The sequence below is a fragment of the Gavia stellata genome, chromosome 6 (assembly GCF_030936135.1).
Source record: "Gavia stellata isolate bGavSte3 chromosome 6, bGavSte3.hap2, whole genome shotgun sequence".
Taxonomy (NCBI): Eukaryota; Metazoa; Chordata; class Aves; order Gaviiformes; family Gaviidae; genus Gavia; species Gavia stellata.
This window is the reverse complement of record NC_082599.1, coordinates 22426319-22439948: the sequence shown is the minus strand read 5'-3', so window position 1 is coordinate 22439948 and position 13630 is coordinate 22426319. Positions and strand designations below refer to the sequence as shown.

The following is a 13630-nucleotide window of genomic DNA, read 5'->3' as shown; positions in this document are numbered from 1 at the left end:
AAAGCATGGAGATGATGTCTGGAAGGCAAATATTCATTACTCTGACTCTAATCCTTAACAAGGGACTATTACAATTCAATACAAAAAAACCCCTCACCCTTAAAAAAATGCATTCCAAAACAATATAATCTTTATTTAAAGATTAGTAGTGAAATTTATGGCATGGCTTGCACTGTGTATTTTAGTTTAATTAAGGACCTTGGTATGGTTTTGTTTCAAGATGCTTCTTTTCTAATGGTGGGGACTTTAATTGGAGAGTTTTCTGCCTGCAGCAGCAAGCAGGATCCAGACAGTAGGCTTCTTGTGCCTGTGTCTGGAGGATATCTCAGACCTCCTGAGGGAATGTTCTCTTTTTGGTGTTGTTAGATTTGGGCTAGGGTTTTTTGTCTGTTCCTCTTGATACTGTATTCTTTTCCATCTATCACTTAATCATGTTTCTCACCAGACCATTCTTTATCATAGCAGATGCTGGCCTTCTTGTTCCTTTTCATAGAATCATAGAATCATTTAGGTTGGAAAAGACCCTTAAGATCATCGAGCCCAACTGTTAACCTAAGACTACCAAGTCCACCACTAAACCATGTAATCCAACCTCCTGCTTTAGCATGGTCCAGCCTCCCAGGTTTGGCATGGTTTGAACACACTTTGTTGCCTGGGCTCCCCCTGAACACATATTCCCAATAGTCTTGGGTAAGAAACGTGTGCTTGGGCATCACCTGTCAGCAAAGGCAGGGGTACAACGGGACAGCTTCAAACATCTCGTCATCCTGTTCAAGTCAGGCTGATTTGTTTTTCTGACTTGTTTTCCTGAATCTACACTGCTCCTTGGTCGCCGAGTGGGAGGTTTGGCTGGCCCGTGGACAGCTGTAGGTGGAAGTAAGTACTAATGAACATGTGCAGAGGAAGCTGGGGTAGGTCATTTATGAGGACAGCAGTAAAAAGGAAAGATTAAAAAGGATGTTGGAGTATGATCCTTGGCTGGAACAGGTTACCAGGAGGAGCGTTTCCTGCATTGCTGCAGCAAAAAAAAGGAACCGGGGAGACTCTGAGGTGTCTCAGCATCATCTGGAGGATGTAAAAGAACAGGCTGGTTCCTGCGAAGTGTGATACGAAACCAAGTATCCTGATGGCTGCCTCTCCTGCAATATAGACTTTCTGAGATTACTGCCTACGTCCAGCTTGCATTTGCTGTGTCTGTGGGTAATAGGAGGGTAGGGCATTTAAAGTAACTGGATGAGTGCTAATTGGCCTAGAGTTTTAATAAAATAATTCCTTGGATTTTTCTTTCATGATTATTTTTCTTTACTATCAAAATCCCCGACTGCAATAAGGCTTCACCTCCAATATTTTGGTAATGTTTTGGGTCCAGTTTAAGGAGGTGATTTGCCTTCTTTCATCTGGTGAAAACCCTTGTGAAGCCTGCAGCTGGATGCTCACTACCTCCCTATCTCTTCTTCATTGCTGATTTATATGGTTATTTTTTTCCAGATATAGCTACTTTTTTGTCTCTTCTCCACCATGCTTCTCTGCTTTTGACATGCAGAAATCTTGCTTCACATTTGCAAACCTCTTTTCCTTCTGTTGACTTTAGTCCCAGCCTTGTATTTTTCCTTCCTGGGACTGCACCTGCCAGGGCTATTTCTATGACCCTTAATACTCCTGTGCCATCAATCCTAGCCTTGCATCTATTCCTCTTCTTTTCTCCATTGCTGCTGTTGTCAGTTTTAGTGAAGTTTGAGCTGTTCACAAGCAGAAGTTGCAGGCTGAGACAGCTGTTGATGAACTGTTGTTATTGCCAGGATTTACCTCCACGATTCTCCTCTTTGTGTATTGTGGGCAGAAAAATAACATGCTGGGAAGGAGGAAAGAAAGTATAAAGAAGTTGTGATTTTCTGATGATGAGAATTAGATTACATGTTTTAGCATAAATATGGTATATTTATACCTTAAAGGAATTGGCTGGACTAGCAAAAACAGTCCTTTAACTTTTTAAGTGACTGGACTGTCCTTGGTACTGGGTGAGTATGGCTAACATAAAACTTCTAGGGAGCAATTTATAATCTCTGGATTTGGGGGATACTTTCTGTATTTTAAATATCTATTGGAAGTCCTTTTGCATTTTTTGTGTACACTGCTTTTCTAATATTTTGCTTTGGTAGTATGGGAAGAAAACAGTAAGTGAATAAAGTGGAATAAACAATATTTAAAGGGAAGGTGACCTGAACCAAGACCATCAGTCATTGCATACCAGCCAAACCAGAGCAAACTTTGCACTGCCAAAATTAAAGGGAAATAAATCCACTTTATCTGCATTTACTCTGCTACGTCTAACAGCCTAGAGTCGTCATGCTGGGAAGTACTACTGAGGCTAAACTGTTTCCATTGCAGCTCCACTCCCAGGTGAAACTTCACACATCTGCTCCAATTGTTTTGGTTTTCCCCTTTTACATATTAGGTAGTCATAATTTCTTATTTTTTACTCCTGTGGCTGCATTTAAATGATTGCCTTCCATTTCACAAGCACAGAGTTTGGACTACAAAGCCACTGTTTAAAGAAACAAAATAAGAATATATTTTCTTGTCCCCCTTCTTTAAATTCTTTCTTCTTGCTGCATTCCTTAGGTACAACCTTTCAATTTAATTAACTAGCAAAAGGGGCTTATTTTGAAAATCTTTCTTACATTTAGGAGAATTAAATGGAACATTTAAAGCTCCTTGTGCATTTTGAAGTAAAATTATATAACAATATGGCTGGTGGATAAAATATTGTGACAATATATGGAATAAGGGCCTGCTGTCTTTCATTTTGTATGTAATATAACTGCTTGAATAATAAATTTAAATATTTAAAATTGCATGTCAGTAAAATTTCAGTAGCACCCTTGACTTTGATTTTATGCGTATTATTTTAATGTTAGTTTTCTGAAGCTGTATTTTAAATAAGTTGTTCTTAAAAAGGCTATGTGTTTTCTGAAACCTGTGTTATATTCATGAAAATAAGTTGCAAATTTGCAATAAGTCATACACTTAGAGCACTGTATGCTCTATTATTAGTCTCTTGGAGTTAGTAAGTGGGAATCAGGACTTGTAACCTCTGTCTCCAGCCCCACCAGTGATTCATCCTGTGGCTGTGGACAAATCACGTGGAAAGAGGCCTGAGGTGCTTTCTTTCCACAAAGCTGCGATTCTTTGCTGGAAGGAGAATCCTGCTGCACAAGTATGTATGCAGAAGTATAATGTTTTCTACGAAACATGGGGAAAAAAAGAGTATTTGTTAAAAATAAGCACTTAAAACTAATTTTTAAGAGATTGTTACAAGTAAAATATAACCCATTTCCATCCTTCATTTCTTTTTGGCGCACTGTCTTTATACCCTCTGTCTTTTCTCCCACTTCATACACAGCGAGCTTTGCTATCCTTGCTTGGTACAAATGTCTTTCTCCTTTCTTCTTAGTCTTTTATTAGTTTGGTTTTTCTGTTCTCTCCTGACTATATTTTTCCCTTCACCAGTTTCTTTTTTTTTCTGCTCTTGGGTGTAATGTCTTTGGGTACAATGCTTACTGACTTCAGTGGTGGAGGAAAAATTTAAGTATTCTTGGCAATTTTAATACATTTTCTGATGAGTTGGCATTTCATAACAATTTTATGAGACTGTGAAGTCATGATAAATTAACTGGCTGACTTACAATACTAACTGATTCTCCTGACTTCTCGGAGGAAGATTGCCATGTTTAATGTCTTTCTTCCTATCTTTATATTAAACAGGAGTAGCAAAATTAGTAACTTTCTAAAAGAGAAATGAGAGGAAAATTAAAAAATACTTTTAGATTTGAATTGAAAAGATAGATTTGGTGAAGTGCTGAACATAGCAAGAGGGCTTCAATGAGCAGAAAGTCTTCTGGAAAAAGTATTGCACTGCTTCTGGTGTGATTAAACATCCCCTTCTGGCAGGAATGTTGAAGGAAAAGGGAGTCATTGGTTAGTGAATGAAAGAAGAAACAGAGAGGGTCAAGGTCAAGATAGGCTGGAAGAGGCCAAACAAGATTACTGAAAGAAGGTCAGTTCTTTGCTTAATCCTAAAAGACCTGAAAGAACCCATTTTGTTTAAGTAATGGGTTAATGTGCCTTTTATGTGTAGCAGAAAAAAGAAGCTTTTGGTTTTTGTGGAGTCCTAAAAAGTTTTGCTAGTCAAGGAAAGATGAAATGAACTTAGGGCTAAGAGTCGAGGAGGTGTTTTGGTTTGCATTGGTTTGAACATATAATTTACACCTCAGTGAACAAGTTCACTTGTAGAGCTCTTTTATATGTCATTCCTAGTCATACCATATTATTTGTGGGTGGAGATATTGCCAGGACTGTCCAGGATGTAGATGTTAATAACTCTGATGGTTACAACGTTATCTCTTCTGTCCAGTTCAACCAAGCACGCACTGCTGTAAGAAACAGATACAGAGGTATGACACCAGGTAGCAGGCTGAGTGTGCTGTATTAATGGTTTATGCCTATTCTTTATTTAAAAACAGCTAGTTATCAGGGATGAGTAGTTTTTACACACTCTTCCTCTAGATGGAACCACTCCGCTGCTTCACTTGGCTGAGATACTATTTGTTTAACAGCTGAAGAAACCGCTGCAGCATGTACTTGCAATCATGCATCTGTGTTCAACTGCACACTCGTGGCTAGGAGCATGCTGTGTGGCATTAGAGGCATGATGCGAAAGAAGGAATGCTCTTGGGTTTTGTGCTTCTGGAAATAAATAATTTGAAGGTAGTGTTTGCAAATTTTCATCTGTTATAGAGTAGTGAAAATTATTACCTGTATGGGAATAGTGACCTACTTATTCTACATCCGGAGAAATGCAGTCAGATGCTTCATCTTGTCCCTCGTGTCTGTCAAGTCTCTTTCAGAGTTTATAACCAGACTGTTAGCAATAACACTCACCATCTTCACGTTTTATAATCAGTTCTGTTTATGGGTTTGTGCACAGAACTTGGTCTACTATACAAGGCAGTGATACATCTATTTTCTGTAGAAACATCTTGCTTTATTGCTTCTCTATTTCCATTTTCTTTTCCAGAAGCTATCCCAGTTAAAATAGCTTTCTTTTTCTTTACTAATGCTTTGCCCATATTTTGTGATTATGTGGGTTTTTTCAGTAAGTTGCATATACAACTTTTTCAAGGCTTCTCTATTTTTACCTGACTTGGAAATAAGTGGGTCTGTTTAACTCTTATCTTCCCAGTTGTAAATGTGAGCTAAATGTATTACCCAATATACTTTTCATGTTGTTTTTATTGAATTGATCTGGGAGCTACAGATATTACTGAAACTGGGTATTTTACTATTTCTTAGAGCAGCATTTATGTGCAAGACTTGGCCCACTGCAGGCCATGTAAAAGATTCAGAAGATAAACTAGTTTGATTAATTATCTGCCTAATCAGAATCAAACATAGTAAAAGATTGTCCAAAGAGAAGAAAGAAAAAATAGTGTAGTATAGTTAATCCCATTGGTTTTAGTCCTCTTCTCCCAGAATATTGAAAGTGTGCTGAAATAGCATGGCCCTACACAAAACCAGCACCAGTAAATAAATATAAGATGGTGGTTCTTGCTCCCCAGCAGCTAAGGAAGGAAAGATTTAGTCACACAATCACTTTAAGGCTGTATCCACTGATTGATGCTACCCTATCTGTCTTGTAAGCAGAAAGAAATATGGCAATGGATTATTATCCATTTTGTAGAATCGCTATTATCACATAATAATATTAAAATAACAAGTGATGAAACATTGTTACTTGGCTATAGATTTTTAGAAAAAAAAAATACCATTTAGCAGTTATGTTGTCAGTGTAGTTCCTGTATCTTGAGTTTTCCAGCTTTTGGTAAAACATACCTGAGGTATGCCAAAATTCATTTATCATTGTAATAGAAGATCTTAATTGCAAAAGTCCGAATGCAAACCTAGAAGTGAGTTTAATCTAGATTGTGTTTGTGTGGAATAATAAACTATTAAAATTGAAAGAATTAGAGAAAAGATAAAGAGAAATTTAGAGAGGATGACAAAGAGAAGAATTCAGCAGACCCTGATGAGGCATGCCATGTGTATAGAAAAAATAGATGGACAGGGGTTGCATACGTGGAACCTTTTCTTATGGAGGAAATGGTTAATGTCGTTACGAACTAGTGCACACATTTCATTAAAGATATATGTTTGTGTGTATATACCTGCAAACACAGTATCATAATTCAAGCAGTATAGACAGCTGAATTTTTATAGATTTTAATTAAACTGTGTTGGCTAATGGCTGCTGATAGTTGTTAAGTATTGTCATGTTTGTTCTATTGAATCAGCAAGGTGCCATGAACCATTAATCCTATTTATTTTTTAGTAATAGTCAACCTATACTTGGGCTAACATATTTGTGTAGGTTATGTATAGTTTACAAGACAAACCTTAGGAGAAGACAACAGGCACAATAAGTCACCAAAGGGCAGGAGAACGAAAGAAATGTTACCCTGATTGAGGCAAAGAAGTGTTCATTAAACCAGGCAAGTACATGAGATGATACCTGGTCTAAGAAGGCAATATTTGCATCTCTGAGGAAACAAAACAGTATTTATTTTGACAGGAAGAATGACCATGAAGTTTTGCAAATCAGGAGGAAATAAATTAAGTCTCAGTGACAAACACTGAGGAGAACTTCAACGATCAGATTGATTATAAAAAGCTTAACTGCTTCAACAAAAAGAGGTGCTCAGTGAGGGTTGCAGCCTGAGGGTTGAGATGCAGAAAGAGGGAAAATGCAGTAGAAACACAGGAAATTCTGTGGAAAGTTTTCTGGAGAAGGATTTAGCTTCTTCACTTTTGTCTTTATAAACATTTTAAACTGTTGACTGCTTTGGAAGTTGTAAGGAAACATTTTTCTTTTTGTTTTTATCTTAACCTGGCTTGTGTTAGATGTTGGAAAGCATCTGGGTGATAATATGTCTCACCCAAGCCTATCAGGAGTCAAACATCCCAATGTATTCACTGCATATTTTAAGAAATATTCTGTTTGTCCAATGCATCCTCCAGGGTGTCCAAAGGTAATAAGGTCTGCCATAGAAAAGGGTGTCGGAGGGTCAGGTGAGTCTGTGTATCCCAGGTGTGTCCCAGTCAATGGTGGGGGAACCAAGACAGCAACATTTGAACAGGTCTCCAGTGAGCTTGTCACAAAACATTTTAAAACTGTTTTCCCTTTTATGATCTATGGTGATACACCCTCCCATCCATATGGAATAGGATTTCTTAAAAATTACAAAGAATTTTTAAAAATTAAATAAAAAAGAATAGAAAAAAATTAAGAAGACTTCTAAGGAAAGCTGGCAGATTGCATAGTGAATCTCTCCTGGTCCGAAGGGCAGCGACCTGGCTCGGCCTTGCCATTGCCAAGCTCCTGCCAGCAATGGACACCGGACTCCCCACAGGAGACCCTTCCTCCAGGCGTGCATTTGCAAATGTGGTGTTTAGGACAAATATTGTCCCCTTATTTTATAAGGAGTTTCGAAATTGCTTTGGATTTAAAGAGATATAGCATCATCTCATAATTGTTTTTATGCTAGTACCGGTACTTATAGTTAAGGAGTTGACCCTAGTCATAGCTACATTCCTAAGCTGGATGAAGTGATCCTTGTAAATTTTCAAGAAAAATGCCAAAGTACCGTAGATTGAAATAAACCTCAGACATGAATTGAAATAACTTTTTCTTGAGAGAGAGAAATTTAAAGGAGGCAGAACAGAGAAAATTAAAACTCATTCCAGAAATAGCACTATTTACCTATGGTACAGGCAGAGATCACAGAGGTGTTTTTTGTTCCGTGAGCTCTCTGCAGTCTCACATGGCTGAGCTCTGGCTGGATTCAAAGGAAACCCATCTGCCTTCATGTGCAAAGCTTGCTCACAGTAACAGTTGCTATTGTGAGGGTCTGTCGCCAGAATGCTGAACAGAAATGCTTTGAGAAATGGCATGATTATAGGGGGGAAAAAATCCTTATTTTCCTAGGATACTGTAAAAGTACCAAAGGAACAGTATAGATGTTTTGCGTTAGGGAAGTCATACATATTCTAGAAAAAATGCATTTAGGCAGAGAACATGGATGATAGACGATACAGAAAAGCCAGTTTATGACTACTGCATTAAAAAAAGTTGTTCAAGAACAGTTCAACCAGCTGGAAATAAAAATTTCGTAAAACTGCCAAAGGTCAGTGAGACGCAAAGCGATTTGCTGATTAAATGATGGTCACATGTTCGTGTGCCTGTGGGTTGTGTTTAATTTCTGTACTTTCATGCTGCAAAATTGAAAGCATGCTAAAAAAGGACAAATTAGACCATAAAATAAAACTTGCATTTGCAGTCATTCCTTTAAAGGTTGCATTCTTTTTTGTGTACATAAGTTTCTGGGGAACTCTCCAAATACAAAGTTGTGTGAATCACAAATTGAAAGCAACTTCTCTGTCACTTTGTCATCACATAAAATGTGGATTTCTGATCTAGAAGGTGGAAAAGTAATTTCCTTTTTTTTTTTTTTTAAATAAATGACTACATTCTGGTTCCTTGATTCAGTGTAGCAAATTAGATAGAGAATTCTTAATATAAGAATTAATATAAGCAACTAATTATTGAAGTAAATACAAAACTCTTACTGTTATTTCAATAGATTAACTTTTTCAGTTTGAACTTCAGAGATTTCTCAGTGTAATTCCCCAACTGAATAGGTACAGTGTGGCATTGTTATCATAACACTACAGATCAGCTTGTCTAGTTAGGATTGGCCTGCGACAGTGAACGTTAAGACCCAGGAAAAATTGATTTGTCAGAAATTCCTTCTTTCTAGACTGGAGAATTGTTTAGATTTCCCAGTGAGAACAGGGATGAGAAAGTAAAATGTGCCAGGTATTTTCACAACTCAGGAGGGTAAAGTCTCTTGCCCAAGGCAAGTGAATTAGATGAATTTAGGCCTGTTTGGGGGAATTGTAATGGAATATTGCTTGGCAAAACTAGTTGCAGACTCCAGCAAGCTGAGAAGGTACAATCAGGACTGTTTTCACCCACCAAGCCTGGTTCTCCTAGTTCAGTTTCAGCTTGTTGGGGCAGGCCATCTGTGCCAGCCCAGCAGCAGGGACCTTGGTGGTACTGAGAGGAGTACGGAGGAACCTGCAGGCCCCCGCTGCACAAGGTAAACCTGTCTCCAAACACACGTCGCTCTAAAGTCTTGGAGACCAACGTGAATATCGGGGTTCACACAATTTGTCAAAATGAAGTTTCACAGCTTTGCCGGTGGCTGCACTTTGCTGTGAAGGAGGACAGAGGAGGAACCCCCCCCCAGACCACTGCCGCTGCGGTCGCTGCCTGCCTCCTGCCTGCCCAGTGCTGTGGCCTGGCAGCCCAGAGGCGGGAAACGGCCTTCCCTGTGCAGGAGTAATGCCACCTCTTCGCTAGCTTAAATTTAAGACATGTTGCATCCCCAGTGTTATATGTTGTGAATCTTGTTGAGATAGAGGTGTTTGTGTTAGGTTGTGGAGTTTATAAGAATCTCTCCCGTTTTTTCTTCATGTATTGTCCCACTGGCTCTTCTCTCAGCTCAGAAGGCCGCTCTCTGACACCGCTCACAACCCGACATTCCTGTTAACAGGCACCATAAATTGCTGAACATCATTCTGCCACTTGCTAGGCCCCATCGCTTTCATCCATCAGCGCCTGAGATGCACTCCTGAGCTCGCTCTGCTGCTGGAACATTTAATTCGGTGCATGAAAGATGATGTAATTTGTGGCCTTTTTCCAGTACAATACTTTTGATTATATTGGATTGTGTTGGGCAGCCCAGGAGGATAATCTGTGCGTGTAATTTATAAATATTACCTGAACAAGCTGAACTTTATTTAATTACCTTTTTTTGTCCCCCATTTCTGCCTTTTCTCCTCAGAGCCTCTCTTTGACTTTAACTACAAAGGTACTATAAGCCAGAGATACGTGTTTTCCCTTGATTTGTCCTGGTCTGGCTGCTCACACCACACTTGCTGTCTTACCTGTGCATAGACACTAAAACACGGGAAGCAGAGATACAGATCCATCATATTGTTTTGTTAATAGCAAATATAAATAGGCATGAGAAAGGTGAGATCAAAAAAGGCAAATAGTCATCTTTGTTTTTAAGAGCGTATTTCAGAGCATTTTTTTTTTAAATCCTTGCTTCACAGTATGTTACTTGTCCTTGAGGAACAATGTGACATGGTAGAACAAATTCTGATTTGTACTGGCTTTTCCCTGACGATTTCATTGATTAAAATACAACATTGTGCAAGTTTAAAATGAAACTGTCTCTCTGAAAGGCTTGCACAGTTCTAGCAGTGATTTTGAATATCACTGCTCTAAACTTCATTGCTCATTTTTAGCAGTTTGGGCTTGGGATGCTTGATGGTGTCTGATAACAACAGAGAATAAAACCCTACCAATGGTAGGAAGGCTGAATTCGCCTACACTGTATCTGATACCAAAAAAACAAAACAAAGCAATTGAACATTGAATAAATTCAGCATCCTGTCATTTTCAGACATTGAATGTGGAACTGAAGGTTTTACAATCTCTGTTATTGCTGTAGTCTAGGGTATTTGGCTTTTCAGTCAGTGAATTTTCAATCAATGCAAGAGATGTCCACAGGAAAACAGTATCATCTGATGGTGTATTTAATTAGTGTTATAAGTAAACAAAAAGTTAAAATAAATTTTTGTTTCCCCAAGCACCTTTATACTCTTTCATGGTTTTGCTTATGTGTGTAAAATGTTCCGGTTGTTTTGTTATTTAAAACACTGCAAGTGAGTCATCTTAGCTTCTTTTTTTGTGTGTGTATGTTCTGAAGGAACTGTTGGAGTAGTCATAAGAACAGAAAAATAAAAAGGAAAATATTCAAGTCATTATGTCAGTAAACCATAATAAAGGATATTGCCCAACTATTCAAATAAATAAATGCAGTGAAAAGCATTTATTTAATGTAAATATATTTGGATGAGAGATACATACAAAAGGGTTGGGGTAGTAGGGTTCATAGTGTACTCGCTGAACGTTTGATTTCCTTATATAAGAATTACAGAAAACTTTTCAGGCATGTAGAAAAAATTAATAGTTTTTGAAAAAGTCATAGATACCAGAATTCCTATTCCTCTTAGAGTTAATTACCTCAGTAATTGATACCTTTCTTAACATGTAGTACATTTTCTTCTTTCACAGAAAGGCTTGATTTGGCTTACCATTGATTATTGATTGATGTTTTCGATTATTTTTCTTTGGATTTCGAATACAATTTAGTACATGACACTCACCAAGTATTAAATCTCAGCTCTTTGAGTATTTTTTGTATTTCCATTATTACTTACATGCAATGAACTGAAATACCACTGAAATATTACATTTACATACTCTTTGAGCTTTCCTTTACCGCGAGCGTGTCATTAATTTTCTACTTATAAATATCCAATGTGAACTTTTCAGTAACCTCTAAAGCATCATGCAGAAGCTTGTAAAAATCATAGATATTTTCTGTTTTCCATTTCTTTTGGTAAACCTCTTTTTTTACGCTTTTCTGCATTATTATGAAACCATTACTGTTGTTCTTTGTACTGCTGTAGAGGACAGATATGGAAAGAAGTTTGTTGTCCTACCTACCTTAGGAACTAACTACTGGAAACAGGTACTGCATGTTATTAATATCCATAGAATTTCTTCCTGTTCTGAGAAACATGATCCCTGAGTCAGCTGCAGTATCTCAGATAATATATTTTGAAAATATGAATGATGATTATTACCTTAAGACAACTGCTGAAGATTTTTAAATCAAACTTCGAGTTAGCTGAATTTTGGTTGGTTTCACAGCTTTGTAGTTAGGGGGATTCTGGCTCTTTGTAAACCTATCCCATTTTCTTCCCTGCCTGCTGGGGTCTACTGGCATGATGGCAGCCTTCTTACCTTGCTACCCGACCTCTCCTTTCATCCCGTACACATTGGCTCTGAAATTGTGCAACTTGGAGGTTTTCTACAACCATAGTCTCTATTCCAGAAGAGGATTTTTAGAATTAGGTTAGAAGAAATAAGCTGATCCTTTGAGAAACACTAGTTACAAGTGTGATTTGGAATAGGCTGTGGGGATCTGCCTAGAGCAGGGGGTCGGTCTGCTGCTGTCCTGTGTTCAGCCATCCAAGCAGAGTGGTGGCAGCACTGGTGGCTGGGACTGATAGGAGGGACAGTGAGGCTGGGAGTCAGAGGAGGATGAAGGGGAGGCCGGGAACTGGGCTGTGCAGCCACAAGTCATTTGGTGGCAGGGAGGAGGTGACCACCAAGATGCAGAGCTGGCAGGGACAGCAGGAGAAGGGACCGGTGTCTAGGGTGGAGTATCCTTCCAGTATCAGCAAGCAGAAGACTGTGTGCCTCATCCTTTTTGAGGACCTGGCCTATGTAAAGAATAACAATTACGGTTTGGCAGCCCATGTCATGGATTCCTGTGTTATGTGTACAAAGGCTTTTCTTTAATGATCTTCATTAAGCAGCGCAGTCTTCTATAATATTCATCTAATTGCTTTGCAAACTTTAATGAGCAAATTTACAGCATTTCTTTGCAAGGTTATGTTGTTATTTCTGGTTTACATCTAGAGTCCAGACATGTTAATTCCAGTGTCTGCTTATTTTGAGGAGCCAAACTGAAATGACTCTGGCAACATGCATCTGTTTCAGCCACAGCTCTGAACTGAGGATAGTTGCAGGCAGTACCGTGAAGCTTGTTGCAATCAGAATAATTCCATCCATTCGTACGGTTTCTTTTCTGATGGTGATGGTGCTGGGACTTTTATTAAAACCTATAGAAAAATAAAAAAAGGAAAACATCTGCTTTATAAAGTGTTGAGATTAGAAAGTCAGTGATTTGAAAGCTGGAAAACCCTAGAATTGTGTGTATACACCACAATGCAGTATTTAAAGACCTTTTTCCTCTTTTTCTTAAGATCACAGCTATGTTCATCACTGGATGGCTGATAGTCAGGAAAAAAAGAATCAATTTTCTTGATGTGAGGCATCACTTTGTTGCTGAAAGAGGAGCTCAGTAAGTGAATGTAGGACAGGAAGAGAGAGGACAGTTTTATGAACAAGATGGAAATGGATTTGGTTCTTGTTTGGCTCTTGGCAAGGCTGGACATTTTGCTTAAATCAGAGATTTGGATCATTCTCTAAGTGTCTTGTGTACCACCATTTGGGAATATCTGGCTTAAACTCTGTGATCTCAAAATTGAAGTGATCAAGATTTATTTGCAGAACTGCTGAGTACGCAATACAGCGGAAGTCCACAAGTGTGCTTTAAATACAGAAAGTATTACAGAATGTTAAATTCTTGGAAGGATCAGACCAGAACCCTCTCAGACTAGAGTCCTCATTAACAAATGGACTCATCTAGCATTGATATTCCAGCTATCAAATGAGAATAACAGTAGCATCTTCCCTCACAAGCATCTTCTGAAAATATGCTCATTGAAGACAGGAAAACTATCGGATGTTGCAGTGACTGTACAAGAAAAGCATCCTCAGAAAGGAGATGATGCATGATGAACACGT

The 13630-nt window shown here is 38.4% G+C and overlaps 1 protein-coding gene and 1 long non-coding RNA gene across 4 annotated transcripts in view; one reads left to right on the top strand and one right to left on the bottom strand.

The window, feature by feature from the left end:
* Nucleotides 1–13630, top strand: part of CACNB2 (calcium voltage-gated channel auxiliary subunit beta 2) — a 261693-nt gene that overhangs the window by 76514 nt on the left and 171549 nt on the right. The window lies entirely within an intron of this gene.
* The window catches only part of LOC132317176 (uncharacterized), a 48995-nt gene continuing 47852 nt past the window's right edge, over nucleotides 12488–13630 (bottom strand). The window contains exon 3 of the long non-coding RNA XR_009484027.1: nucleotides 12488–12882. This is a non-coding gene — a long non-coding RNA (uncharacterized LOC132317176). The remainder of the gene's footprint in view (nucleotides 12883–13630) is intronic.